Source organism: Pseudophryne corroboree, chromosome 11, assembly GCF_028390025.1.
Source record: "Pseudophryne corroboree isolate aPseCor3 chromosome 11, aPseCor3.hap2, whole genome shotgun sequence".
NCBI lineage: Eukaryota > Metazoa > Chordata > Amphibia > Anura > Myobatrachidae > Pseudophryne > Pseudophryne corroboree.
Window position 1 is genome coordinate 184,622,090 of NC_086454.1, and position 26,398 is coordinate 184,648,487.

A 26,398-nucleotide genomic window follows, 5' to 3' on the forward strand; every position below is an offset into this window, starting at 1 on the left:
TCTAACATCTTGACTAATTATTATCTACTGTAAGTACTCTTATCAAGATCACAGTTTACTGGATTTTTTAATAAATATGGGTTCACTTGGGATTGAACTCAGGACTTTCTCCATGTAAAGCAGATATGCTAACCACTATGTTATGAAACCACAACATAAACTGTTCTCACACTAGAAGATATTTATGGTCATCTTGACAATCAAATGCCCCAAAATCTGAGGTACACACTAAGTGATTTTGTTTAAAAATCCAATTATATGTCGCACAACACTGAATTTTCATATGTCCGCAATTAAGCAGCATGACTTAGTCATGAAAAAATGCAGAAAATATGGTCAGTTTATCGAGAACCTCCAAGTACCACATAGTGCACTAATATAGTAGGCTGAGATTTTTTTTATCTTGGCTGACCGATTCAATAAACGAAGGAGTGTGTTTGTGACCATCAGTTCTCTGGTTTATCGGAAATACACCAAATGGTCATTTAAAAACACTACCCAGTAAAACAGGATGAGCAACCAATTTTTTGCAATTGACTTTTATAATTGTATAGTGGGTACATAGATAAAGATAGTTGTAACATGGTTGACCAAACTTGCATTACCCAACATTTAAAATACAAATTTAGCAAAGAGCAATGTGTGCAATGTTGAATAAACCTGCATATTCCCATTTTAAATAAAGAATTTTTGAAGCTTTTCAAGTGAATATTTATAATTTGAAAAACTATATACACAAAAATCATTATTTCTAACATTTTGACCAATTATCATCTGCAGGTGTCACACTTATCAAAAACACTTTTCAGTGATTTTTCTTGCCATGTTACCATAAAGTGCCTGTATTACAAATACTACATATAAATAAATGCCCTTTCACAACATAACTTAAGCATAATACTCGAAAAAGACTTTAGTAATAATCAATATACTATCTATCCAGAAGTCAAATCTATCAGCATTTTTGCTAAACTTGCACATAGTAATTATGGAAATATTTATTTACATTTAAAGTAAATAATCTGGAAGTGAATATTAGCTACATCAAAACATGATTGCAGTTTATCATGCATTAATCATGCAATACCAAACCTTGGCAGCATTATCAAGTTGCTAGTGAAGTCATGTGAACAGTGAAGTCCTGGAAAGAATAGCTGTGCTTTGGTGAACTGGTGATGGAAATGTTGGTTTAAGTGATTTATTTAACTGTACTCAGTTAAGATGATTTATGGAAAAAGGTAGTTAGATATGATACTACAATTTATTTGTTTACTATAAATGAAATATATGATACATTGCTACCAATTTCTTATAAAACAAGAAGACTATTTGAATCTGCTCCAGATTTTTAATCAGTTGTTTGCTGTAATAAGTTATTTTATAATTAAAAGCTAATAGATATTAAAAATAACATTTATTTCCATATTTAGAGAAGAAATTGAATTTTGTAAGTGAACAAATGACATGTTTCACATTGAGCAGTAGCAGGTCAGATGTTATAAGAATGATAGTGAAGAAAATTTTCATAAATCATAAATTAGTGCAAAAATATGGTTCCACTGGGGATTGAACCCAGGACCTTCTGCGTGTAAAGCAGAGGTGATAACCACTACACTATGAAACCAATATGCAATACAATAACAAACTGTTCAATTTTTTGGTTGTCCTGACAGTCGTAGTGATTTTTGGTAAACTGTTCCGGATTATCGGTGAAACGTCAAAGTGATTGTTCTTTCATTATATATAATTTTAAAAAAACAGAGGACCATATTTTTGGCAAATTGACCCAATACTTAATAGTGGTACACCTAGCTAAAGAAAGTTATAGCCTGGTTGACCAACCTTGCATAATTAAACATTTAATATTAATCTTTATTAAAAAGCAATGACTGCAATGATAAATAAATGTGTATATCCATTTTAAAGTAAGCATTTTGCAAAGTTTTTTAAGTGATTATTTTTAATTTGAAGAAAACAAATATACAAAATTCTTTATTTCTAACATCTTGACTAATTATTATCTACTGTAAGTACTCTTATCAAGATCACAGTTTACTGGATTTTTTAATAAATATGGGTTCACTTGGGATTGAACTCAGGACTTTCTCCATGGAAAGCAGATATGCTAACCACTATGTTATTAAACCACAACATAAACTGTACTCACACTAGAAGATATTTATGGTCATCTTGACAATCAAATGCCCCAAAATCTGAGGTACACACTAAGTGATTTTGTTTAAAAATCCAATTATATGTCGCACAACACTGAATTTTCATATGTCCGCAATTAAGCAGCATGACTTAGTCATGAAAAAATGCAGAAAATATGGTCAGTTTATCGAGAACCTCCAAGTACCACATAGTGCACTAATATAGTAGGCTGAGATTTTTTTTATCTTGGCTGACCGATTCAATAAACGAAGGAGTGTGTTTGTGACCATCAGTTCTCTGGTTTATCGGAAATACACCAAATGGTCATTTAAAAACACTACCCAGTAAAACAGGATGAGCAACCAATTTTTTGCAATTGACTTTAATAATTGTATAGTGGGTACATAGATAAAGATAGTTGTAACATGGTTGACCAAACTTGCATTACCCAACATTTAAAATACAAATTTAGCAAAGAGCAATGTGTGCAATGTTGAATAAACCTGCATATTCCCATTTTAAATAAAGAATTTTTGAAGCTTTTCAAGTGAATATTTATAATTTGAAAAACTATATACACAAAAATCATTATTTCTAACATTTTGACCAATTATCATCTGCAGGTGTCACACTTATCAAAATCACTTTTCAGTGATTTTTCTTGCCATAATACCATAAAGTGCCTTTATTACAAATACTACATATAAATAAATGCCCTTTCACAACATAACTTAAGCATAATACTCGAAAAAGACTTTAGTAATAATCAATATACTATCTATCCTGAAGTCAAATCTATCAGCATTTTTGCTAAACTTGCACATAGTAATTATGGAAATATTTATTTACATTTAAAGTAAATAATCTGGAAGTGAATATTAGCTACATCAAAACATGATTGCAGTTTATCATGCATTAATCATGCAATACCAAACCTTGGCAGCATTATCAAGTTGCTAGTGAAGTCATGTGAACAGTGAAGTCCTGGAAAGAATAGCTGTGCTTTGGTGAACTGGTGATGGAAATGTTGGTTTAAGTGATTTATTTAACTGTACTCAGTTAAGATGATTTATGGAAAAAGGTAGTTAGATATGATACTACAATTTATTTGTTTACTATAAATGAAATATATGATACATTGCTACCAATTTCTTATAAAACAAGAAGACTATTTGAATCTGCTCCAGATTTTTAATCAGTTGTTTGCTGTAATAAGTTATTTTATAATTAAAAGCTAATAGATATTAAAAATAACATTTATTTCCATATTTAGAGAAGAAATTGAATTTTGTAAGTGAACAAATGACATGTTTCACATTGAGCAGTAGCAGGTCAGATGTTATAAGAATGATAGTGAAGAAAATTTTCATAAATCATAAATTAGTGCAAAAATATGGTTCCACTGGGGATTGAACCCAGGACCTTCTGCGTGTAAAGCAGAGGTGATAACCACTACACTATGAAACCAATATGCAATACAGTAACAAACTGTTCAATTTTTTGGTTGTCCTGACAGTCGTAGTGATTTTTGGTAAACTGTTCCGGATTATCGGTGAAACGTCAAAGTGATTGTTCTTTCATTATATATAATTTTAAAAAAACAGAGGACCATATTTTTGGCAAATTGACCCAATACTTAATAGTGGTACACCTAGCTAAAGAAAGTTATAGCCTGGTTGACCAACCTTGCATAATTAAACATTTAATATTAATCTTTATTAAAAAGCAATGACTGCAATGATAAATAAATGTGTATATCCATTTTAAAGTAAGCATTTTGCAAAGTTTATTAAGTGATTATTTTTAATTTGAAGAAAACAAATATACAAAATTCTTTATTTCTAACATCTTGACTAATTATTATCTACTGTAAGTACTCTTATCAAGATCACAGTTTACTGGATTTTTTAATAAATATGGGTTCACTTGGGATTGAACTCAGGACTTTCTCCATGTAAAGCAGATATGCTAACCACTATGTTATGAAACCACAACATAAACTGTTCTCACACTAGAAGATATTTATGGTCATCTTGACAATCAAATGCCCCAAAATCTGAGGTACACACTAAGTGATTTTGTTTAAAAATCCAATTATATGTCGCACAACACTGAATTTTCATATGTCCGCAATTAAGCAGCATGACTTAGTCATGAAAAAATGCAGAAAATATGGTCAGTTTATCGAGAACCTCCAAGTACCACATAGTGCACTAATATAGTAGGCTGAGATTTTTTTTATCTTGGCTGACCGATTCAATAAACGAAGGAGTGTGTTTGTGACCATCAGTTCTCTGGTTTATCGGAAATACACCAAATGGTCATTTAAAAACACTACCCAGTAAAACAGGATGAGCAACCAATTTTTTGCAATTGACTTTAATAATTGTATAGTGGGTACATAGATAAAGATAGTTGTAACATGGTTGACCAAACTTGCATTACCCAACATTTAAAATACAAATTTAGCAAAGAGCAATGTGTGCAATGTTGAATAAACCTGCATATTCCCATTTTAAATAAAGAATTTTTGAAGCTTTTCAAGTGAATATTTATAATTTGAAAAACTATATACACAAAAATCATTATTTCTAAAATTTTGACCAATTATCATCTGCAGGTGTCACACTTATCAAAATCACTTTTCAGTGATTTTTCTTGCCATGTTACCATAAAGTGCCTGTATTACAAATACTACATATAAATAAATGCCCTTTCACAACATAACTTAAGCATAAAACTCGAAAAAGACTTTAGTAATAATCAATATACTATCTATCCAGAAGTCAAATCTATCAGCATTTTTGCTAAACTTGCACATAGTAATTATGGAAATATTTATTTACATTTAAAGTAAATAATCTGGAAGTGAATATTAGCTACATCAAAACATGATTGCAGTTTATCATGCATTAATCATGCAATACCAAACCTTGGCAGCATTATCAAGTTGCTAGTGAAGTCATGTGAACAGTGAAGTCCTGGAAAGAATAGCTGTGCTTTGGTGAACTGGTGATGGAAATGTTGGTTTAAGTGATTTATTTAACTGTACTCAGTTAAGATGATTTATGGAAAAAGGTAGTTAGATATGATACTACAATTTATTTGTTTACTATAAATGAAATATATGATACATTGCTACCAATTTCTTATAAAACAAGAAGACTATTTGAATCTGCTCCAGATTTTTAATCAGTTGTTTGCTGTAATAAGTTATTTTATAATTAAAAGCTAATAGATATTAAAAATAACATTTATTTCCATATTTAGAGAAGAAATTGAATTTTGTAAGTGAACAAATGACATGTTTCACATTGAGCAGTAGCAGGTCAGATGTTATAAGAATGATAGTGAAGAAAATTTTCATAAATCATAAATTAGTGCAAAAATATGGTTCCACTGGGGATTGAACCCAGGACCTTCTGCGTGTAAAGCAGAGGTGATAACCACTACACTATGAAACCAATATGCAATACAGTAACAAACTGTTCAATTTTTTGGTTGTCCTGACAGTCGTAGTGATTTTTGGTAAACTGTTCCGGATTATCGGTGAAACGTCAAAGTGATTGTTCTTTCATTATATATAATTTTAAAAAAACAGAGGACCATATTTTTGGCAAATTGACCCAATACTTAATAGTGGTACACCTAGCTAAAGAAAGTTATAGCCTGGTTGACCAACCTTGCATAATTAAACATTTAATATTAATCTTTATTAAAAAGCAATGACTGCAATGATAAATAAATGTGTATATCCATTTTAAAGTAAGCATTTTGCAAAGTTTATTAAGTGATTATTTTTAATTTGAAGAAAACAAATATACAAAATTCTTTATTTCTAACATCTTGACTAATTATTATCTACTGTAAGTACTCTTATCAAGATCACAGTTTACTGGATTTTTTAATAAATATGGGTTCACTTGGGATTGAACTCAGGACTTTCTCCATGTAAAGCAGATATGCTAACCACTATGTTATGAAACCACAACATAAACTGTTCTCACACTAGAAGATATTTATGGTCATCTTGACAATCAAATGCCCCAAAATCTGAGGTACACACTAAGTGATTTTGTTTAAAAATCCAATTATATGTCGCACAACACTGAATTTTCATATGTCCGCAATTAAGCAGCATGACTTAGTCATGAAAAAATGCAGAAAATATGGTCAGTTTATCGAGAACCTCCAAGTACCACATAGTGCACTAATATAGTAGGCTGAGATTTTTTTTATCTTGGCTGACCGATTCAATAAACGAAGGAGTGTGTTTGTGACCATCAGTTCTCTGGTTTATCGGAAATACACCAAATGGTCATTTAAAAACACTACCCAGTAAAACAGGATGAGCAACCAATTTTTTGCAATTGACTTTAATAATTGTATAGTGGGTACATAGATAAAGATAGTTGTAACATGGTTGACCAAACTTGCATTACCCAACATTTAAAATACAAATTTAGCAAAGAGCAATGTGTGCAATGTTGAATAAACCTGCATATTCCCATTTTAAATAAAGAATTTTTGAAGCTTTTCAAGTGAATATTTATAATTTGAAAAACTATATACACAAAAATCATTATTTCTAACATTTTGACCAATTATCATCTGCAGGTGTCACACTTATCAAAATCACTTTTCAGTGATTTTTCTTGCCATGTTACCATAAAGTGCCTGTATTACAAATACTACATATAAATAAATGCCCTTTCACAACATAACTTAAGCATAAAACTCGAAAAAGACTTTAGTAATAATCAATATACTATCTATCCAGAAGTCAAATCTATCAGCATTTTTGCTAAACTTGCACATAGTAATTATGGAAATATTTATTTACATTTAAAGTAAATAATCTGGAAGTGAATATTAGCTACATCAAAACATGATTGCAGTTTATCATGCATTAATCATGCAATACCAAACCTTGGCAGCATTATCAAGTTGCTAGTGAAGTCATGTGAACAGTGAAGTCCTGGAAAGAATAGCTGTGCTTTGGTGAACTGGTGATGGAAATGTTGGTTTAAGTGATTTATTTAACTGTACTCAGTTAAGATGATTTATGGAAAAAGGTAGTTAGATATGATACTACAATTTATTTGTTTACTATAAATGAAATATATGATACATTGCTACCAATTTCTTATAAAACAAGAAGACTATTTGAATCTGCTCCAGATTTTTAATCAGTTGTTTGCTGTAATAAGTTATTTTATAATTAAAAGCTAATAGATATTAAAAATAACATTTATTTCCATATTTAGAGAAGAAATTGAATTTTGTAAGTGAACAAATGACATGTTTCACATTGAGCAGTAGCAGGTCAGATGTTATAAGAATGATAGTGAAGAAAATTTTCATAAATCATAAATTAGTGCAAAAATATGGTTCCACTGGGGATTGAACCCAGGACCTTCTGCGTGTAAAGCAGAGGTGATAACCACTACACTATGAAACCAATATGCAATACAATAACAAACTGTTCAATTTTTTGGTTGTCCTGACAGTCGTAGTGATTTTTGGTAAACTGTTCCGGATTATCGGTGAAACGTCAAAGTGATTGTTCTTTCATTATATATAATTTTAAAAAAACAGAGGACCATATTTTTGGCAAATTGACCCAATACTTAATTGTGGTACACCTAGCTAAAGAAAGTTATAGCCTGGTTGACCAACCTTGCATAATTAAACATTTAATATTAATCTTTATTAAAAAGCAATGACTGCAATGATAAATAAATGTGTATATCCATTTTAAAGTAAGCATTTTGCAAAGTTTTTTAAGTGATTATTTTTAATTTGAAGAAAACAAATATACAAAATTCTTTATTTCTAACATCTTGACTAATTATTATCTACTGTAAGTACTCTTATCAAGATCACAGTTTACTGGATTTTTTAATAAATATGGGTTCACTTGGGATTGAACTCAGGACTTTCTCCATGGAAAGCAGATATGCTAACCACTATGTTATTAAACCACAACATAAACTGTACTCACACTAGAAGATATTTATGGTCATCTTGACAATCAAATGCCCCAAAATCTGAGGTACACACTAAGTGATTTTGTTTAAAAATCCAATTATATGTCGCACAACACTGAATTTTCATATGTCCGCAATTAAGCAGCATGACTTAGTCATGAAAAAATGCAGAAAATATGGTCAGTTTATCGAGAACCTCCAAGTACCACATAGTGCACTAATATAGTAGGCTGAGATTTTTTTTATCTTGGCTGACCGATTCAATAAACGAAGGAGTGTGTTTGTGACCATCAGTTCTCTGGTTTATCGGAAATACACCAAATGGTCATTTAAAAACACTACCCAGTAAAACAGGATGAGCAACCAATTTTTTGCAATTGACTTTAATAATTGTATAGTGGGTACATAGATAAAGATAGTTGTAACATGGTTGACCAAACTTGCATTACCCAACATTTAAAATACAAATTTAGCAAAGAGCAATGTGTGCAATGTTGAATAAACCTGCATATTCCCATTTTAAATAAAGAATTTTTGAAGCTTTTCAAGTGAATATTTATAATTTGAAAAACTATATACACAAAAATCATTATTTCTAACATTTTGACCAATTATCATCTGCAGGTGTCACACTTATCAAAATCACTTTTCAGTGATTTTTCTTGCCATAATACCATAAAGTGCCTTTATTACAAATACTACATATAAATAAATGCCCTTTCACAACATAACTTAAGCATAATACTCGAAAAAGACTTTAGTAATAATCAATATACTATCTATCCTGAAGTCAAATCTATCAGCATTTTTGCTAAACTTGCACATAGTAATTATGGAAATATTTATTTACATTTAAAGTAAATAATCTGGAAGTGAATATTAGCTACATCAAAACATGATTGCAGTTTATCATGCATTAATCATGCAATACCAAACCTTGGCAGCATTATCAAGTTGCTAGTGAAGTCATGTGAACAGTGAAGTCCTGGAAAGAATAGCTGTGCTTTGGTGAACTGGTGATGGAAATGTTGGTTTAAGTGATTTATTTAACTGTACTCAGTTAAGATGATTTATGGAAAAAGGTAGTTAGATATGATACTACAATTTATTTGTTTACTATAAATGAAATATATGATACATTGCTACCAATTTCTTATAAAACAAGAAGACTATTTGAATCTGCTCCAGATTTTTAATCAGTTGTTTGCTGTAATAAGTTATTTTATAATTAAAAGCTAATAGATATTAAAAATAACATTTATTTCCATATTTAGAGAAGAAATTGAATTTTGTAAGTGAACAAATGACATGTTTCACATTGAGCAGTAGCAGGTCAGATGTTATAAGAATGATAGTGAAGAAAATTTTCATAAATCATAAATTAGTGCAAAAATATGGTTCCACTGGGGATTGAACCCAGGACCTTCTGCGTGTAAAGCAGAGGTGATAACCACTACACTATGAAACCAATATGCAATACAATAACAAACTGTTCAATTTTTTGGTTGTCCTGACAGTCGTAGTGATTTTTGGTAAACTGTTCCGGATTATCGGTGAAACGTCAAAGTGATTGTTCTTTCATTATATATAATTTTAAAAAAACAGAGGACCATATTTTTGGCAAATTGACCCAATACTTAATAGTGGTACACCTAGCTAAAGAAAGTTATAGCCTGGTTGACCAACCTTGCATAATTAAACATTTAATATTAATCTTTATTAAAAAGCAATGACTGCAATGATAAATAAATGTGTATATCCATTTTAAAGTAAGCATTTTGCAAAGTTTTTTAAGTGATTATTTTTAATTTGAAGAAAACAAATATACAAAATTCTTTATTTCTAACATCTTGACTAATTATTATCTACTGTAAGTACTCTTATCAAGATCACAGTTTACTGGATTTTTTAATAAATATGGGTTCACTTGGGATTGAACTCAGGACTTTCTCCATGTAAAGCAGATATGCTAACCACTATGTTATTAAACCACAACATAAACTGTTCTCACACTAGAAGATATTTATGGTCATCTTGACAATCAAATGCCCCAAAATCTGAGGTACACACTAAGTGATTTTGTTTAAAAATCCAATTATATGTCGCACAACACTGAATTTTCATATGTCCGCAATTAAGCAGCATGACTTAGTCATGAAAAAATGCAGAAAATATGGTCAGTTTATCGAGAACCTCCAAGTACCACATAGTGCACTAATATAGTAGGCTGAGATTTTTTTTATCTTGGCTGACCGATTCAATAAACGAAGGAGTGTGTTTGTGACCATCAGTTCTCTGGTTTATCGGAAATACACCAAATGGTCATTTAAAAACACTACCCAGTAAAACAGGATGAGCAACCAATTTTTTGCAATTGACTTTAATAATTGTATAGTGGGTACATAGATAAAGATAGTTGTAACATGGTTGACCAAACTTGCATTACCCAACATTTAAAATACAAATTTAGCAAAGAGCAATGTGTGCAATGTTGAATAAACCTGCATATTCCCATTTTAAATAAAGAATTTTTGAAGCTTTTCAAGTGAATATTTATAATTTGAAAAACTATATACACAAAAATCATTATTTCTAACATTTTGACCAATTATCATCTGCAGGTGTCACACTTATCAAAATCACTTTTCAGTGATTTTTCTTGCCATAATACCATAAAGTGCCTTTATTACAAATACTACATATAAATAAATGCCCTTTCACAACATAACTTAAGCATAATACTCGAAAAAGACTTTAGTAATAATCAATATACTATCTATCCAGAAGTCAAATCTATCAGCATTTTTGCTAAACTTGCACATAGTAATTATGGAAATATTTATTTACATTTAAAGTAAATAATCTGGAAGTGAATATTAGCTACATCAAAACATGATTGCAGTTTATCATGCATTAATCATGCAATACCAAACCTTGGCAGCATTATCAAGTTGCTAGTGAAGTCATGTGAACAGTGAAGTCCTGGAAAGAATAGCTGTGCTTTGGTGAACTGGTGATGGAAATGTTGGTTTAAGTGATTTATTTAACTGTACTCAGTTAAGATGATTTATGGAAAAAGGTAGTTAGATATGATACTACAATTTATTTGTTTACTATAAATGAAATATATGATACATTGCTACCAATTTCTTATAAAACAAGAAGACTATTTGAATCTGCTCCAGATTTTTAATCAGTTGTTTGCTGTAATAAGTTATTTTATAATTAAAAGCTAATAGATATTAAAAATAACATTTATTTCCATATTTAGAGAAGAAATTGAATTTTGTAAGTGAACAAATGACATGTTTCACATTGAGCAGTAGCAGGTCAGATGTTATAAGAATGATAGTGAAGAAAATTTTCATAAATCATAAATTAGTGCAAAAATATGGTTCCACTGGGGATTGAACCCAGGACCTTCTGCGTGTAAAGCAGAGGTGATAACCACTACACTATGAAACCAATATGCAATACAATAACAAACTGTTCAATTTTTTGGTTGTCCTGACAGTCGTAGTGATTTTTGGTAAACTGTTCCGGATTATCGGTGAAACGTCAAAGTGATTGTTCTTTCATTATATATAATTTTAAAAAAACAGAGGACCATATTTTTGGCAAATTGACCCAATACTTAATAGTGGTACACCTAGCTAAAGAAAGTTATAGCCTGGTTGACCAACCTTGCATAATTAAACATTTAATATTAATCTTTATTAAAAAGCAATGACTGCAATGATAAATAAATGTGTATATCCATTTTAAAGTAAGCATTTTGCAAAGTTTTTTAAGTGATTATTTTTAATTTGAAGAAAACAAATATACAAAATTCTTTATTTCTAACATCTTGACTAATTATTATCTACTGTAAGTACTCTTATCAAGATCACAGTTTACTGGATTTTTTAATAAATATGGGTTCACTTGGGATTGAACTCAGGACTTTCTCCGTGTAAAGCAGATATGCTAACCACTATGTTATGAAACCACAACATAAACTGTTCTCACACTAGAAGATATTTATGGTCATCTTGACAATCAAATGCCCCAAAATCTGAGGTACACACTAAGTGATTTTGTTTAAAAATCCAATTATATGTTGCACAACACTGAATTTTCATATGTCCGCAATTAAGCAGCATGACTTAGTCATGAAAAAATGCAGAAAATATGGTCAGTTTATCGAGAACCTCCAAGTACCACATAGTGCACTAATATAGTAGGCTGAGATTTTTTTTATCTTGGCTGACCGATTCAATAACCGAAGGAGTGTGTTTGTGACCATCAGTTCTCTGGTTTATCGGAAATACACCAAATGGTCATTTAAAAACACTACCCAGTAAAACAGGATGAGCAACCAATTTTTTGCAATTGACTTTAATAATTGTATAGTGGGTACATAGATAAAGATAGTTGTAACATGGTTGACCAAACTTGCATTACCCAACATTTAAAATACAAATTTAGCAAAGAGCAATGTGTGCAATGTTGAATAAACCTGCATATTCCCATTTTAAATAAAGAATTTTTGAAGCTTTTCAAGTGAATATTTATAATTTGAAAAACTATATACACAAAAATCATTATTTCTAACATTTTGACCAATTATCATCTGCAGGTGTCACACTTATCAAAATCACTTTTCAGTGATTTTTCTTGCCATGTTACCATAAAGTGCCTGTATTACAAATACTACATATAAATAAATGCCCTTTCATAACATAACTTAAGCATAATACTCGAAAAAGACTTTAGTAATAATCAATATACTATCTATCCAGAAGTCAAATCTATCAGCATTTTTGCTAAACTTGCACATAGTAATTATGGAAATATTTATTTACATTTAAAGTAAATAATCTGGAAGTGAATATTAGCTACATCAAAACATGATTGCAGTTTATCATGCATTAATCATGCAATACCAAACCTTGGCAGCATTATCAAGTTGCTAGTGAAGTCATGTGAACAGTGAAGTCCTGGAAAGAATAGCTGTGCTTTGGTGAACTGGTGATGGAAATGTTGGTTTAAGTGATTTATTTAACTGTACTCAGTTAAGATGATTTATGGAAAAAGGTAGTTAGATATGATACTACAATTTATTTGTTTACTATAAATGAAATATATGATACATTGCTATCAATTTCTTATAAAACAAGAAGATTATTTGAATCTGCTCCAGATTTTTAATCAGTTGTTTGCTGTAATAAGTTATTTTATAATTAAAAGCTAATAGATATTAAAAATAACATTTATTTCCATATTTAGAGAAGAAATTGAATTTTGTAAGTGAACAAATGACATGTTTCACATTGAGCAGTAGCAGGTCAGATGTTATAAGAATGATAGTGAAGAAAATTTTCATAAATCATAAATTAGTGCAAAAATTTGGTTCCACTGGGGATTGAACCCAGGACCTTCTGCGTGTAAAGCAGAGGTGATAACCACTACACTATGAAACCAATATGCAATACAATAACAAACTGTTCAATTTTTTGGTTGTCCTGACAGTCGTAGTGATTTTTGGTAAACTGTTCCGGATTATCGGTGAAACGTCAAAGTGATTGTTCTTTCATTATATATAATTTAAAAAAAACAGAGCACCATATTTTTGGCAAATTGACCCAATACTTAATAGTGGTACACCTAGCTAAAGAAAGTTATAGCCTGGTTGACCAACCTTGCATAATTAAACATTTAATATTAATCTTTATTAAAAAGCAATGACTGCAATGATAAATAAATGTGTATATCCATTTTTAAGTAAGCATTTTGCAAAGTTTTTTAAGTGATTATTTTTAATTTGAAGAAAACAAATATACAAAATTCTTTATTTCTAACATCTTGACTAATTATTATCTACTGTAAGTACTCTTATCAAGATCACAGTTTACTAGATTTTTTAATAAATATGGGTTCACTTGGGATTGAACTCAGGACTTTCTCCGTGTAAAGCAGATATGCTAACCACTATGTTATGAAACCACAACATAAACTGTTCTCACACTAGAAGATATTTATGGTCATCTTGACAATCAAATGCCCCAAAATCTGAGGTACACACTAAGTGATTTTGTTTAAAAATCCAATTATATGTCGCACAACACTGAATTTTCATATGTCCGCAATTAAGCAGCATGACTTAGTCATGAAAAAATGCAGAAAATATGGTCAGTTTATCGAGAACCTCCAAGTACCACATAGTGCACTAATATAGTAGGCTGAGATTTTTTTTATCTTGGCTGACCGATTCAATAACCGAAGGAGTGTGTTTGTGACCATCAGTTCTCTGGTTTATCGGAAATACACCAAATGGTCATTTAAAAACACTACCCAGTAAAACAGGATGAGCAACCAATTTTTTGCAATTGACTTTAATAATTGTATAGTGGGTACATAGATAAAGATAGTTGTAACATGGTTGACCAAACTTGCATTACCCAACATTTAAAATACAAATTTAGCAAAGAGCAATGTGTGCAATGTTGAATAAACCTGCATATTCCCATTTTAAATAAAGAATTTTTGAAGCTTTTCAAGTGAATATTTATAATTTGAAAAACTATATACACAAAAATCATTATTTCTAACATTTTGACCAATTATCATCTGCAGGTGTCACACTTATCAAAATCACTTTTCAGTGATTTTTCTTGCCATGTTACCATAAAGTGCCTGTATTACAAATACTACATATAAATAAATGCCCTTTCACAACATAACTTAAGCATAATACTCGAAAAAGACTTTAGTAATAATCAATATATTATCTATCCAGAAGTCAAATCTATCAGCATTTTTGCTAAACTTGCACATAGTAATTATTGAAATATTTATTTACATTTAAAGTAAATAATCTGGAAGTGAATATTAGCTACATCAAAACATGATTGCAGTTTATCATGCATTAATCATGCAATACCAAACCTTGGCAGCATTATCAAGTTGCTAGTGAAGTCATGTGAACAGTGAAGTCCTGGAAAGAATAGCTGTGCTTTGGTGAACTGGTGATGGAAATGTTGGTTTAAGTGATTTATTTAACTGTACTCAGTTAAGATGATTTATGGAAAAAGGTAGTTAGATATGATACCACAATTTATTTGTTTACTATAAATGAAATATATGATACATTGCTACCAATTTCTTATAAAACAAGAAGATTATTTGAATCTGCTCCAGATTTTTAATCATTTGTTTGCTGTAATAAGTTATTTTATAATTAAAAGCTAATAGATATTAAAAATAACATTTATTTCCATATTTAGAGAAGAAATTGAATTTTGTAAGTGAACAAATGACATGTTTCACATTGAGCAGTAGCAGGTCAGATGTTATAAGAATGATAGTGAAGAAAATTTTCATAAATCATAAATTAGTGCAAAAATATGGTTCCACTGGGGATTGAACCCAGGACCTTCTGCGTGTAAAGCAGATGTGATAACCACTACACTATGAAACCAATATGCAATACAACAACAAACTGTTCAATTTTTTGGTTGTCCTGACAGTCGTAGTGATTTTTGGTAAACTGTTCCGGATTATCGGTGAAACGTCAAAGTGATTGTTCTTTCATTATATATAATTTTAAAAAAACAGAGCACCATATTTTTGGCAAATTGACCCAATACTTAATAGTGGTAAACCTAGCTAAAGAAAGTTATAGCCTGGTTGACCAACCTTGCATAATTAAACATTTAATATTAATCTTTATTAAAAAGCAATGACTGCAATGATAAATAAATGTGTATATCCATTTTAAAGTAAGCATTTTGCAAAGTTTTTTAAGTGATTATTTTTAATTTGAAGAAAACAAATATACAAAATTCTTTATTTCTAACATCTTGACCAATTATTATCTACTGTAAGTACTCTTATCAAGATCACAGTTTACTGGATTTTTTAATAAATATGGGTTCACTTGGGATTGAACTCAGGACTTTCTCCGTGTAAAGCAGATATGCAAACCACTATGCTATGAAACAACAACATAAACTGATCTCACACAAGAAGATATTTATGGTCATCTTGACAATCACATGCCCCAAAATCTGAGGTACACACTAAGTGATTTTGTTTAAAAATCCAATTATATGTCGCACAATACTGAATTTTCATATGTCCGCAATTAAGCAGCATGACTTAGTCATGAAAAAATACAGAAAATATGGTCAGTTTATCGAGAACCTCCAAGTACCACATAGTGCACTAATATAGTAGGCTGAGATTTTTTTTATCTTGGCTGACCGATTCAATAACCGAAGGAGTGTGTTTGTGACCATCAGTTCTCTGGTTTATCGGAAATACACCAAATGGTCATTTAAAAACACTACCCAGTAAAACAGGATGAGCAACCAATTTTTTGCAATTGACTTTAATAATTGTATAGTGGGTACATAGATAAAGACAGTTGTAACATGGTTGACCAAACTTGCATTACACAACATTTAAAATAAAAATTTAGCAAAGAGCAATGTGTGCAATGTTGAATAAACCTGCATATTCCCATTTTAAATAAAGAATTTTTGAAGCTTTTCAAGTGAATATTTATAATTTGAAAAACTATATACACAAAAATCATTATTTCTAACATTTTGACCAATTATCATCTGCAGGTGTCACACTTATCAAAATCACTTTTCAGTGATTTTTCTTGCCATGTTACCATAAAGTGCCTGTATTACAAATACTACATATAAATAAATGCCCTTTCACAACATAACTTAAGCATAATACTCGAAAAAGACTTTAGTAATAATCAATATATTATCTATCCAGAAGTCAAATCTATCAGCATTTTTGCTAAACTTGCACATAGTAATTATTGAAATATTTATTTACATTTAAAGTAAATAATCTGGAAGTGAATATTAGCTACATCAAAACATGATTGCAGTTTATCATGCATTAATCATGCAATACCAAACCTTGGCAGCATTATCAAGTTGCTAGTGAAGTCATGTGAACAGTGAAGTCCTGGAAAGAATAGCTGTGCTTTGGTGAACTGGTGATGGAAATGTTGGTTTAAGTGATTTATTTAACTGTACTCAGTTAAGATGATTTATGGAAAAAGGTAGTTAGATATGATACTACAATTTATTTGTTTACTATAAATGAAATATATGATACATTGCTACCAATTTCTTATAAAACAAGAAGATTATTTGAATCTGCTCCAGATTTTTAATCAGTTGTTTGCTGTAATAAGTTATTTTATAATTAAAAGCTAATAGATATTAAAAATAACATTTATTTCCATATTTAGAGAAGAAATTGAATTTTGTAAGTGAACAAATGACATGTTTCACATTGAGCAGTAGCAGGTCAGATGTTATAAGAATGATAGTGAAGAAAATTTTCATAAATAATAAATTAGTGCTAAAATATGGTTCCACTGGGGATTGAACCCAGGACCTTCTGCGTGTAAAGCAGAGGTGATAACCACTACACTATGAAACCAATATGCAATACAATAACAAACTGTTCAATTTTTTGGTTGTCCTGACAGTCGTAGTGATTTTTGGTAAACTGTTCCGGATTATCGGTGAAACGTCAAAGTGATTGTTCTTTCATTATATATAATTTTAAAAAAACAGAGCACCATATTTTTGGCAAATTGACCCAATACTTAATAGTGGTAAACCTAGCTAAAGAAAGTTATTGCCTGGTTGACCAACCTTGCATAATTAAACATTTAATATTTATCTTTATTAAAAAGCAATGACTGCAATGATAAATAAATGTGCATATCCATTTTAAAGTAAGCATTTTGCAAAGTTTTTTAAGTGATTATTTTTAATTTGAAGAAAACAAATATACAAAATTCTTTATTTCTAATATCTTGACCAATTATTATCTACTGTAAGTACTCTTATCAAGATCACAGTTTACTGGATTTTTTTATAAATATGGGTTCACTTGGGATTGAACTCAGGACTTTTTCCGTGTAAAGCAGATATGCTAACCACTATGCTATGAAACCACAACATAAACTGTTCTCACACTAGAAGATATTTATGGTCATCTTGACAATCATATGCCCCAAAATCTGAGGTACACACTAAGTGATTTTGTTTAAAAATCCAATTATATGTCGCACAATACTGAATTTTCATATGTCCGCAATTAAGCAGCATGACTTAGTCATGAAAAAATGCAGAAAATATGGTCAGTTTATCGAGAACCTCCAAGTACCACATAGTGCACTAATATAGTAGGCTGAGATTTTTTTTATCTTGGCTGACCGATTCAATAACCGAAGGAGTGTGTTTGTGACCATCAGTTCTCTGGTTTATCGGAAATACACCAAATGGTCATTTAAAAACACTACCCAGTAAAACAGGATGAGCAACCAATTTTTTGCAATTGACTTTAATAATTGTATAGTGGGTACATAGATAAAGACAGTTGTAACATGGTTGACCAAACTTGCATTACCCAACATTTAAAATAAAAATTTAGCAAAGAGCAATGTGTGCAATGTTGAATAAACCTGCATATTCTCATTTTAAATAAAGAATTTTTGAAGCTTTTCAAGTGAATATTTATAATTTGAAAAACTATATACACAAAAATCATTATTTCTAACATTTTGACCAATTATCATCTGCAGGTGTCACACTTATCAAAATCACTTTTCAGTGATTTTTCTTGCCATGTTACCATAAAGTGCCTGTATTACAAATACTACATATAAATAAATGCCCTTTCACAACATAACTTAAGCATAATACTCGAAAAAGACTTTAGTAATAATCAATATACTATCTATCCAGAAGTCAAATCTATCAGCATTTTTGCTAAACTTGCACATAGTAATTATGGAAATATTTATTTACATTTAAAGTAAATAATCTGAAAGTGAATATTAGCTACATCAAAACATGATTGCAGTTTATCATGCATTAATCATGCAATACCAAACCTTGGCAGCATTATCAAGTTGCTAGTGAAGTCATGTGAACAGTGAAGTCCTGGAAAGAATAGCTGTGCTTTGGTGAACTGGTGATGGAAATGTTGGTTTAAGTGATTTATTTAACTGTACTCAGTTAAGATGATTTATGGAAAAAGGTAGTTAGATATGATACTACAATTTATTTGTTTACTATAAATGAAATATATGATACATTGCTACCAATTTCTTATAAAACAAGAAGATTATTTGAATCTGCTCCAGATTTTTAATCAGTTGTTTGCTGTAATAAGTTATTTTATAATTAAAAGCTAATAGATATTAAAAATAACATTTATTTCCATATTTAGAGAAGAAATTGAATTTTGTAAGTGAACAAATGACATGTTTCACATTGAGCAGTAGCAGGTCAGATGTTATAAGAATGATAGTGAAGAAAATTTTCATAAATAATAAATTAGTGCAAAAATATGGTTCCACTGGGGATTGAACCCAGGACCTTCTGCGTGTAAAGCAGAGGTGATAACCACTACACTATGAAACCAATATGCAATACAATAACAAACTGTTCAATTTTTTGGTTGTCCTGACAGTCGTAGTGATTTTTGGTAAACTGTTCCGGATTATCGGTGAAACGTCAAAGTGATTGTTCTTTCATTATATATAATTTTAAAAAAACAGAGCACCATATTTTTGGCAAATTGACCCAATACTTAATAGTGGTAAACCTAGCTAAAGAAAGTTATTGCCTGGTTGACCAACCTTGCATAATTAAACATTTAATATTTATCTTTATTAAAAAGCAATGACTGCAATGATAAATAAATGTGCATATCCATTTTAAAGTAAGCATTTTGCAAAGTTTTTTAAGTGATTATTTTTAATTTGAAGAAAACAAATATACAAAATTCTTTATTTCTAATATCTTGACCAATTATTATCTACTGTAAGTACTCTTATCAAGATCACAGTTTACTGGATTTTTTTATAAATATGGGTTCACTTGGGATTGAACTCAGGACTTTTTCCGTGTAAAGCAGATATGCTAACCACTATGCTATGAAACCACAACATAAACTGTTCTCACACTAGAAGATATTTATGGTCATCTTGACAATCATATGCCCCAAAATCTGAGGTACACACTAAGTGATTTTGTTTAAAAATCCAATTATATGTCGCACAATACTGAATTTTCATATGTCCGCAATTAAGCAGCATGACTTAGTCATGAAAAAATGCAGAAAATATGGTCAGTTTATCGAGAACCTCCAAGTACCACATAGTGCACTAATATAGTAGGCTGAGATTTTTTTTATCTTGGCTGACCGATTCAATAACCGAAGGAGTGTGTTTGTGACCATCAGTTCTCTGGTTTATCGGAAATACACCAAATGGTCATTTAAAAACACTACCCAGTAAAACAGGATGAGCAACCAATTTTTTGCAATTGACTTTAATAATTGTATAGTGGGTACATAGATAAAGACAGTTGTAACATGGTTGACCAAACTTGCATTACCCAACATTTAAAATAAAAATTTAGCAAAGAGCAATGTGTGCAATGTTGAATAAACCTGCATATTCTCATTTTAAATAAAGAATTTTTGAAGCTTTTCAAGTGAATATTTATAATTTGAAAAACTATATACACAAAAATCATTATTTCTAACATTTTGACCAATTATCATCTGCAGGTGTCACACTTATCAAAATCACTTTTCAGTGATTTTTCTTGCCATGTTACCATAAAGTGCCTGTATTACAAATACTACATATAAATAAATGCCCTTTCACAACATAACTTAAGCATAATACTCGAAAAAGACTTTAGTAATAATCAATATACTATCTATCCAGAAGTCAAATCTATCAGCATTTTTGCTAAACTTGCACATAGTAATTATGGAAATATTTATTTACATTTAAAGTAAATAATCTGAAAGTGAATATTAGCTACATCAAAACATGATTGCAGTTTATCATGCATTAATCATGCAATACCAAACCTTGGCAGCATTATCAAGTTGCTAGTGAAGTCATGTGAACAGTGAAGTCCTGGAAAGAATAGCTGTGCTTTGGTGAACTGGTGATGGAAATGTTGGTTTAAGTGATTTATTTAACTGTACTCAGTTAAGATGATTTATGGAAAAAGGTAGTTAGATATGATACTACAATTTATTTGTTTACTATAAATGAAATATATGATACATTGCTACCAATTTCTTATAAAACAAGAAGATTATTTGAATCTGCTCCAGATTTTTAATCAGTTGTTTGCTGTAATAAGTTATTTTATAATTAAAAGCTAATAGATATTAAAAATAACATTTATTTCCATATTTAGAGAAGAAATTGAATTTTGTAATTGAACAAATGACATGTTTCACATTGAGCAGTAGCAGGTCAGATGTTATAAGAATGATAGTGAAGAAAATTTTCATAAATCATAAATTAGTGCAAAAATATGGTTCCACTGGGGATTGAACCCAGGACCTTCTGCGTGTAAAGCAGAGGTGATAACCACTACACTATGAAACCAAAATGCAATACAATAACAAACTGTTCAATTTTTTGGTTGTCCTGACAGTCGTAGTGATTTTTGGTAAACTGTTCCGGATTATCGGTGAAACGTCAAAGTGATTGTTCCTTCATTATATATAATTTAAAAAAAACAGAGCACCATATTTTTGGCAAATTGACCCAATACTTAATAGTGGTACACCTAGCTAAAGAAAGTTATAGCCTGGTTGACCAACCTTGCATAATTAAACATTTAATATTAATCTTTATTAAAAAGCAATGACTGCAATGATAAATAAATGTGTATATCCATTTTAAAGTAAGCATTTTGCAAAGTTTTTTAAGTGATTATTTTTAATTTGAAGAAAACAAATATACAAAATTCTTTATTTCTAACATCTTGACCAATTATTATCTACTGTAAGTACTCTTATCAAGATCACAGTTCACTGGATTTTTTAATAAATATGGGTTCACTTGGGATTGAACTCAAGACTTTCTCCGTGTAAAGCAGATATGCTAACCACTATGTTATGAAACCACAACATAAACTGTTCTCACACTAGAAGATATTTATGGTCATCTTGACAATCAAATGCCCCAAAATCTGAGGTACACACTAAGTGATTTTGTTTAAAAATCCAATTATATGTCGCACAATACTGAATTTTCATATGTCCGCAATTAAGCAGCATGACTTAGTCATGAAAAAATGCAGAAAATATGGTCAGTTTATCGAGAACCTCCAAGTACCACATAGTGCACTAATATAGTAGGCTGAGATTTTTTTTTATCTTGGCTGACCGATTCAATTACCGAAGGAGTGTGTTTGTGACCATCAGTTCTCTGGTTTATCGGAAATACACCAAATGGTCATTTAAAAACACTACCCAGTAAAACAGGATGAGCAACCAATTTTTTGCAATTGACTTTAATAATTGTATAGTGGGTACATAGATAAAGATAGTTGTAACATGGTTGACCAAACTTGCATTACCCAACATTTAAAATACAAATTTAGCAAAGAGCAATGTGTGCAATGTTGAATAAACCTGCATATTCCCATTTTAAATAAAGAATTTTTGAAGCTTTTCAAGTGAATATTTATAATTTTAAAAACTATATACACAAAAATCATTATTTTTAACATTTTGACCAATTATCATCTGCAGGTGTCACACTTATCAAAATCACTTTTCAGTGATTTTTCTTGCCATGTTACCATAAAGTGCCTGTATTACAAATACTACATATAAATAAATGTCCTTTCACAACATAACTTAAGCATAATACTCGAAAAAGACTTTAGTAATAATCAATATACTATCTATCCAGAAGTCAAATCTATCAGCATTTTTGCTAAACTTGCACATAGTAATTATGGAAATATTTATTTACATTTAAAGTAAATAATCTGAAAGTGAATATTAGCTACATCAAAACATGATTGCAGTTTATCATGCATTAATCATGCAATACCAAACCTTGGCAGCATTATCAAGTTGCTAGTGAAGTCATGTGAACAGTGAAGTCCTGGAAAGAATAGCTGTGCTTTGGTGAACTGGTGATGGAAATGTTGGTTTAAGTGATTTATTTAACTGTACTCAGTTAAGATGATTTATGGAAAAAGGTAGTTAGATATGATACTACAATTTATTTGTTTACTATAAATGAAATATATGATACATTGCTACCAATTTCTTATAAAACAAGAAGATTATTTGAATCTGCTCCAGATTTTTAATCAGTTGTTTGCTGTAATAAGTTATTTTATAATTAAAAGCTAATAGATATTAAAAATAACATTTATTTCCATATTTAGAGAAGAAATTGAATTTTGTAAGTGAACAAATGACATGTTTCACATTGAGCAGTAGCAGGTCAGATGTTATAAGAATGATAGTGAAGAAAATTTTCATAAATCATAAATTAGTGCAAAAATATGGTTCCACTGGGGATTGAACCCAGGACCTTCTGCGTGTAAAGCAGAGGTGATAACCACTACACTATGAAACCAAAATGCAATACAATAACAAACTGTTCAATTTTTTGGTTGTCCTGACAGTCGTAGTGATTTTTGGTAAACTGTTCCGGATTATCGGTGAAACGTCAAAGTGATTGTTCCTTCATTATATATAATTTAAAAAAAACAGAGCACCATATTTTTGGCAAATTGACCCAATACTTAATAGTGGTACACCTAGCTAAAGAAAGTTATAGCCTGGTTGACCAACCTTGCATAATTAAACATTTAATATTAATCTTTATTAAAAAGCAATGACTGCAATGATAAATAAATGTGTATATCCATTTTAAAGTAAGCATTTTGCAAAGTTTTTTAAGTGATTATTTTTAATTTGAAGAAAACAAATATACAAAATTCTTTATTTCTAACATCTTGACCAATTATTATCTACTGTAAGTACTCTTATCAAGATCACAGTTCACTGGATTTTTTAATAAATATGGGTTCACTTGGGATTGAACTCAAGACTTTCTCCGTGTAAAGCAGATATGCTAACCACTATGTTATGAAACCACAACATAAACTGTTCTCACACTAGAAGATATTTATGGTCATCTTGACAATCAAATGCCCCAAAATCTGAGGTACACACTAAGTGATTTTGTTTAAAAATCCAATTATATGTCGCACAATACTGAATTTTCATATGTCCGCAATTAAGCAGCATGACTTAGTCATGAAAAAATGCAGAAAATATGGTCAGTTTATCGAGAACCTCCAAGTACCACATAGTGCACTAATATAGTAGGCTGAGATTTTTTTTTATCTTGGCTGACCGATTCAATTACCGAAGGAGTGTGTTTGTGACCATCAGTTCTCTGGTTTATCGGAAATACACCAAATGGTCATTTAAAAACACTACCCAGTAAAACAGGATGAGCAACCAATTTTTTGCAATTGACTTTAATAATTGTATAGTGGGTACATAGATAAAGATAGTTGTAACATGGTTGACCAAACTTGCATTACCCAACATTTAAAATACAAATTTAGCAAAGAGCAATGTGTGCAATGTTGAATAAACCTGCATATTCCCATTTTAAATAAAGAATTTTTGAAGCTTTTCAAGTGAATATTTATAATTTTAAAAACTATATACACAAAAATCATTATTTTTAACATTTTGACCAATTATCATCTGCAGGTGTCACACTTATCAAAATCACTTTTCAGTGATTTTTCTTGCCATGTTACCATAAAGTGCCTGTATTACAAATACTACATATAAATAAATGTCCTTTCACAACATAACTTAAGCATAATACTCGAAAAAGACTTTAGTAATAATCAATATACTATCTATCCAGAAGTCAAATCTATCAGCATTTTTGCTAAACTTGCACATAGTAATTATGGAAATATTTATTTACATTTAAAGTAAATAATCTGGAAGTGAATATTAGCTACATCAAAACATGATTGCAGTTTATCATGCATTAATCATGCAATACCAAACCTTGGCAGCATTATCAAGTTGCTAGTGAAGTCATGTGAACAGTGAAGTCCTGGAAAGAATAGCTGTGCTTTGGTGAACTGGTGATGGAAATGTTGGTTTAAGTGATTTATTTAACTGTACTCAGTTAAGATGATTTATGGAAAAAGGTAGTTAGATATGATACTACAATTTATTTGTTTACTATAAATGAAATATATGATACATTGCTACCAATTTCTTATAAAACAAGAAGATTATTTGAATCTGCTCCAGATTTTTAATCAGTTGTTTGCTGTAATAAGTTATTTTATAATTAAAAGCTAATAGATATTAAAAATAACATTTATTTCCATATTTAGAGAAGAAATTGAATTTTGTAAGTGAACAAATGACATGTTTCACATTGAGCAGTAGCAGGTCAGATGTTATAAGAATGATAGTGAAGAAAATTTTCATAAATCATAAATTAGTGCAAAAATATGGTTCCACTGGGGATTGAACCCAGGACCTTCTGCGTGTAAAGCAGATGTGATAACCACTACACTATGAAACCAATATGCAATACAATAACAAACTGTTCAATTTTTTGGTTGTCCTGACAGTCGTAGTGATTTTTGGTAAACTGTTCCGGATTATCGGTGAAACGTCAAAGTGATTGTTCTTTCATTATATATAATTTTAAAAAAACAGAGCACCATATTTTTGGCAAATTGACCCAATACTTAATAGTGGTACACCTAGCTAAAGAAAGTTATAGCCTGGTTGACCAACCTTGCATAATTAAACATTTAATATTAATCTTTATTAAAAAGCAATGACTGCAATGATAAATAAATGTGTATATCCATTTTAAAGTAAGCATTTTGCTAAGTTTTTGAAGCGATTCTTTTTAATTTGAAGAAAACAAATATACAAAATTCTTTATTTCTAACATCTTGACCAATTATTATCTACTGTAAGTACTCTTATCAAGATCACAGTTTACTGGATTTTTTCATAAATATGGGTTCACTTGGGATTGAACTCAGGACTTTCTCCGTGTAAAGCAGATATGCTAACCACTATGCTATGAAACCACAACATAAACTGTTCTCACACTAGAAGATATTTATGGTCATCTTGACAATCAAATGCCCCAAAATCTGAGGTACACACTAAGTGATTTTGTTTAAAAATCCAATTATATGTCGCACAATACTGAATTTTCATATGTCCGCAATTAAGCAGCATGACTTAGTCATGAAAAAATGCAGAAAATATGGTCAGTTTATCGAGAACCTCCAAGTACCACATAGTGCACTAATATAGTAGGCTGAGATTTTTTTTTATCTTGGCTGACCGATTCAATAACCGAAGGAGTG

At 30.2% G+C, this 26,398-nt stretch overlaps 13 non-coding genes across 13 annotated transcripts; all 13 read right to left on the reverse strand.

Annotated features, from left to right (window-relative positions):
* Positions 1-1,551: 1,551 nt before the first annotated feature.
* TRNAV-UAC (transfer RNA valine (anticodon UAC)) lies at positions 1,552-1,624 on the reverse strand. The gene has a single exon. It is a non-coding gene; the product is annotated as a tRNA-Val (tRNA).
* A 1,924-nt stretch (positions 1,625-3,548) lies between these two features.
* TRNAV-UAC (transfer RNA valine (anticodon UAC)) lies at positions 3,549-3,621 on the reverse strand. The gene has a single exon. It is a non-coding gene; the product is annotated as a tRNA-Val (tRNA).
* Positions 3,622-5,545: 1,924 nt separating this feature from the next.
* TRNAV-UAC (transfer RNA valine (anticodon UAC)) lies at positions 5,546-5,618 on the reverse strand. The gene has a single exon. It is a non-coding gene; the product is annotated as a tRNA-Val (tRNA).
* Positions 5,619-7,542: 1,924 nt separating this feature from the next.
* TRNAV-UAC (transfer RNA valine (anticodon UAC)) lies at positions 7,543-7,615 on the reverse strand. The gene has a single exon. It is a non-coding gene; the product is annotated as a tRNA-Val (tRNA).
* Positions 7,616-9,539: 1,924 nt separating this feature from the next.
* Positions 9,540-9,612, reverse strand: TRNAV-UAC (transfer RNA valine (anticodon UAC)). Its single transcript has one exon. It is a non-coding gene; the product is annotated as a tRNA-Val (tRNA).
* A 1,924-nt stretch (positions 9,613-11,536) lies between these two features.
* Positions 11,537-11,609, reverse strand: TRNAV-UAC (transfer RNA valine (anticodon UAC)). Its single transcript has one exon. It is a non-coding gene; the product is annotated as a tRNA-Val (tRNA).
* Positions 11,610-13,533: 1,924 nt separating this feature from the next.
* On the reverse strand, positions 13,534-13,606 carry TRNAV-UAC (transfer RNA valine (anticodon UAC)). The gene has a single exon. It is a non-coding gene; the product is annotated as a tRNA-Val (tRNA).
* A 1,924-nt stretch (positions 13,607-15,530) lies between these two features.
* Positions 15,531-15,603, reverse strand: TRNAV-UAC (transfer RNA valine (anticodon UAC)). Its single transcript has one exon. It is a non-coding gene; the product is annotated as a tRNA-Val (tRNA).
* Positions 15,604-17,527: 1,924 nt separating this feature from the next.
* Positions 17,528-17,600, reverse strand: TRNAV-UAC (transfer RNA valine (anticodon UAC)). Its single transcript has one exon. It is a non-coding gene; the product is annotated as a tRNA-Val (tRNA).
* Positions 17,601-19,524: 1,924 nt separating this feature from the next.
* On the reverse strand, positions 19,525-19,597 carry TRNAV-UAC (transfer RNA valine (anticodon UAC)). The gene has a single exon. It is a non-coding gene; the product is annotated as a tRNA-Val (tRNA).
* Positions 19,598-21,521: 1,924 nt separating this feature from the next.
* Positions 21,522-21,594, reverse strand: TRNAV-UAC (transfer RNA valine (anticodon UAC)). Its single transcript has one exon. It is a non-coding gene; the product is annotated as a tRNA-Val (tRNA).
* A 1,925-nt stretch (positions 21,595-23,519) lies between these two features.
* On the reverse strand, positions 23,520-23,592 carry TRNAV-UAC (transfer RNA valine (anticodon UAC)). Its single transcript has one exon. It is a non-coding gene; the product is annotated as a tRNA-Val (tRNA).
* A 1,925-nt stretch (positions 23,593-25,517) lies between these two features.
* On the reverse strand, positions 25,518-25,590 carry TRNAV-UAC (transfer RNA valine (anticodon UAC)). The gene has a single exon. It is a non-coding gene; the product is annotated as a tRNA-Val (tRNA).
* Between the last annotated feature and the right edge of the window lie 808 nt (positions 25,591-26,398).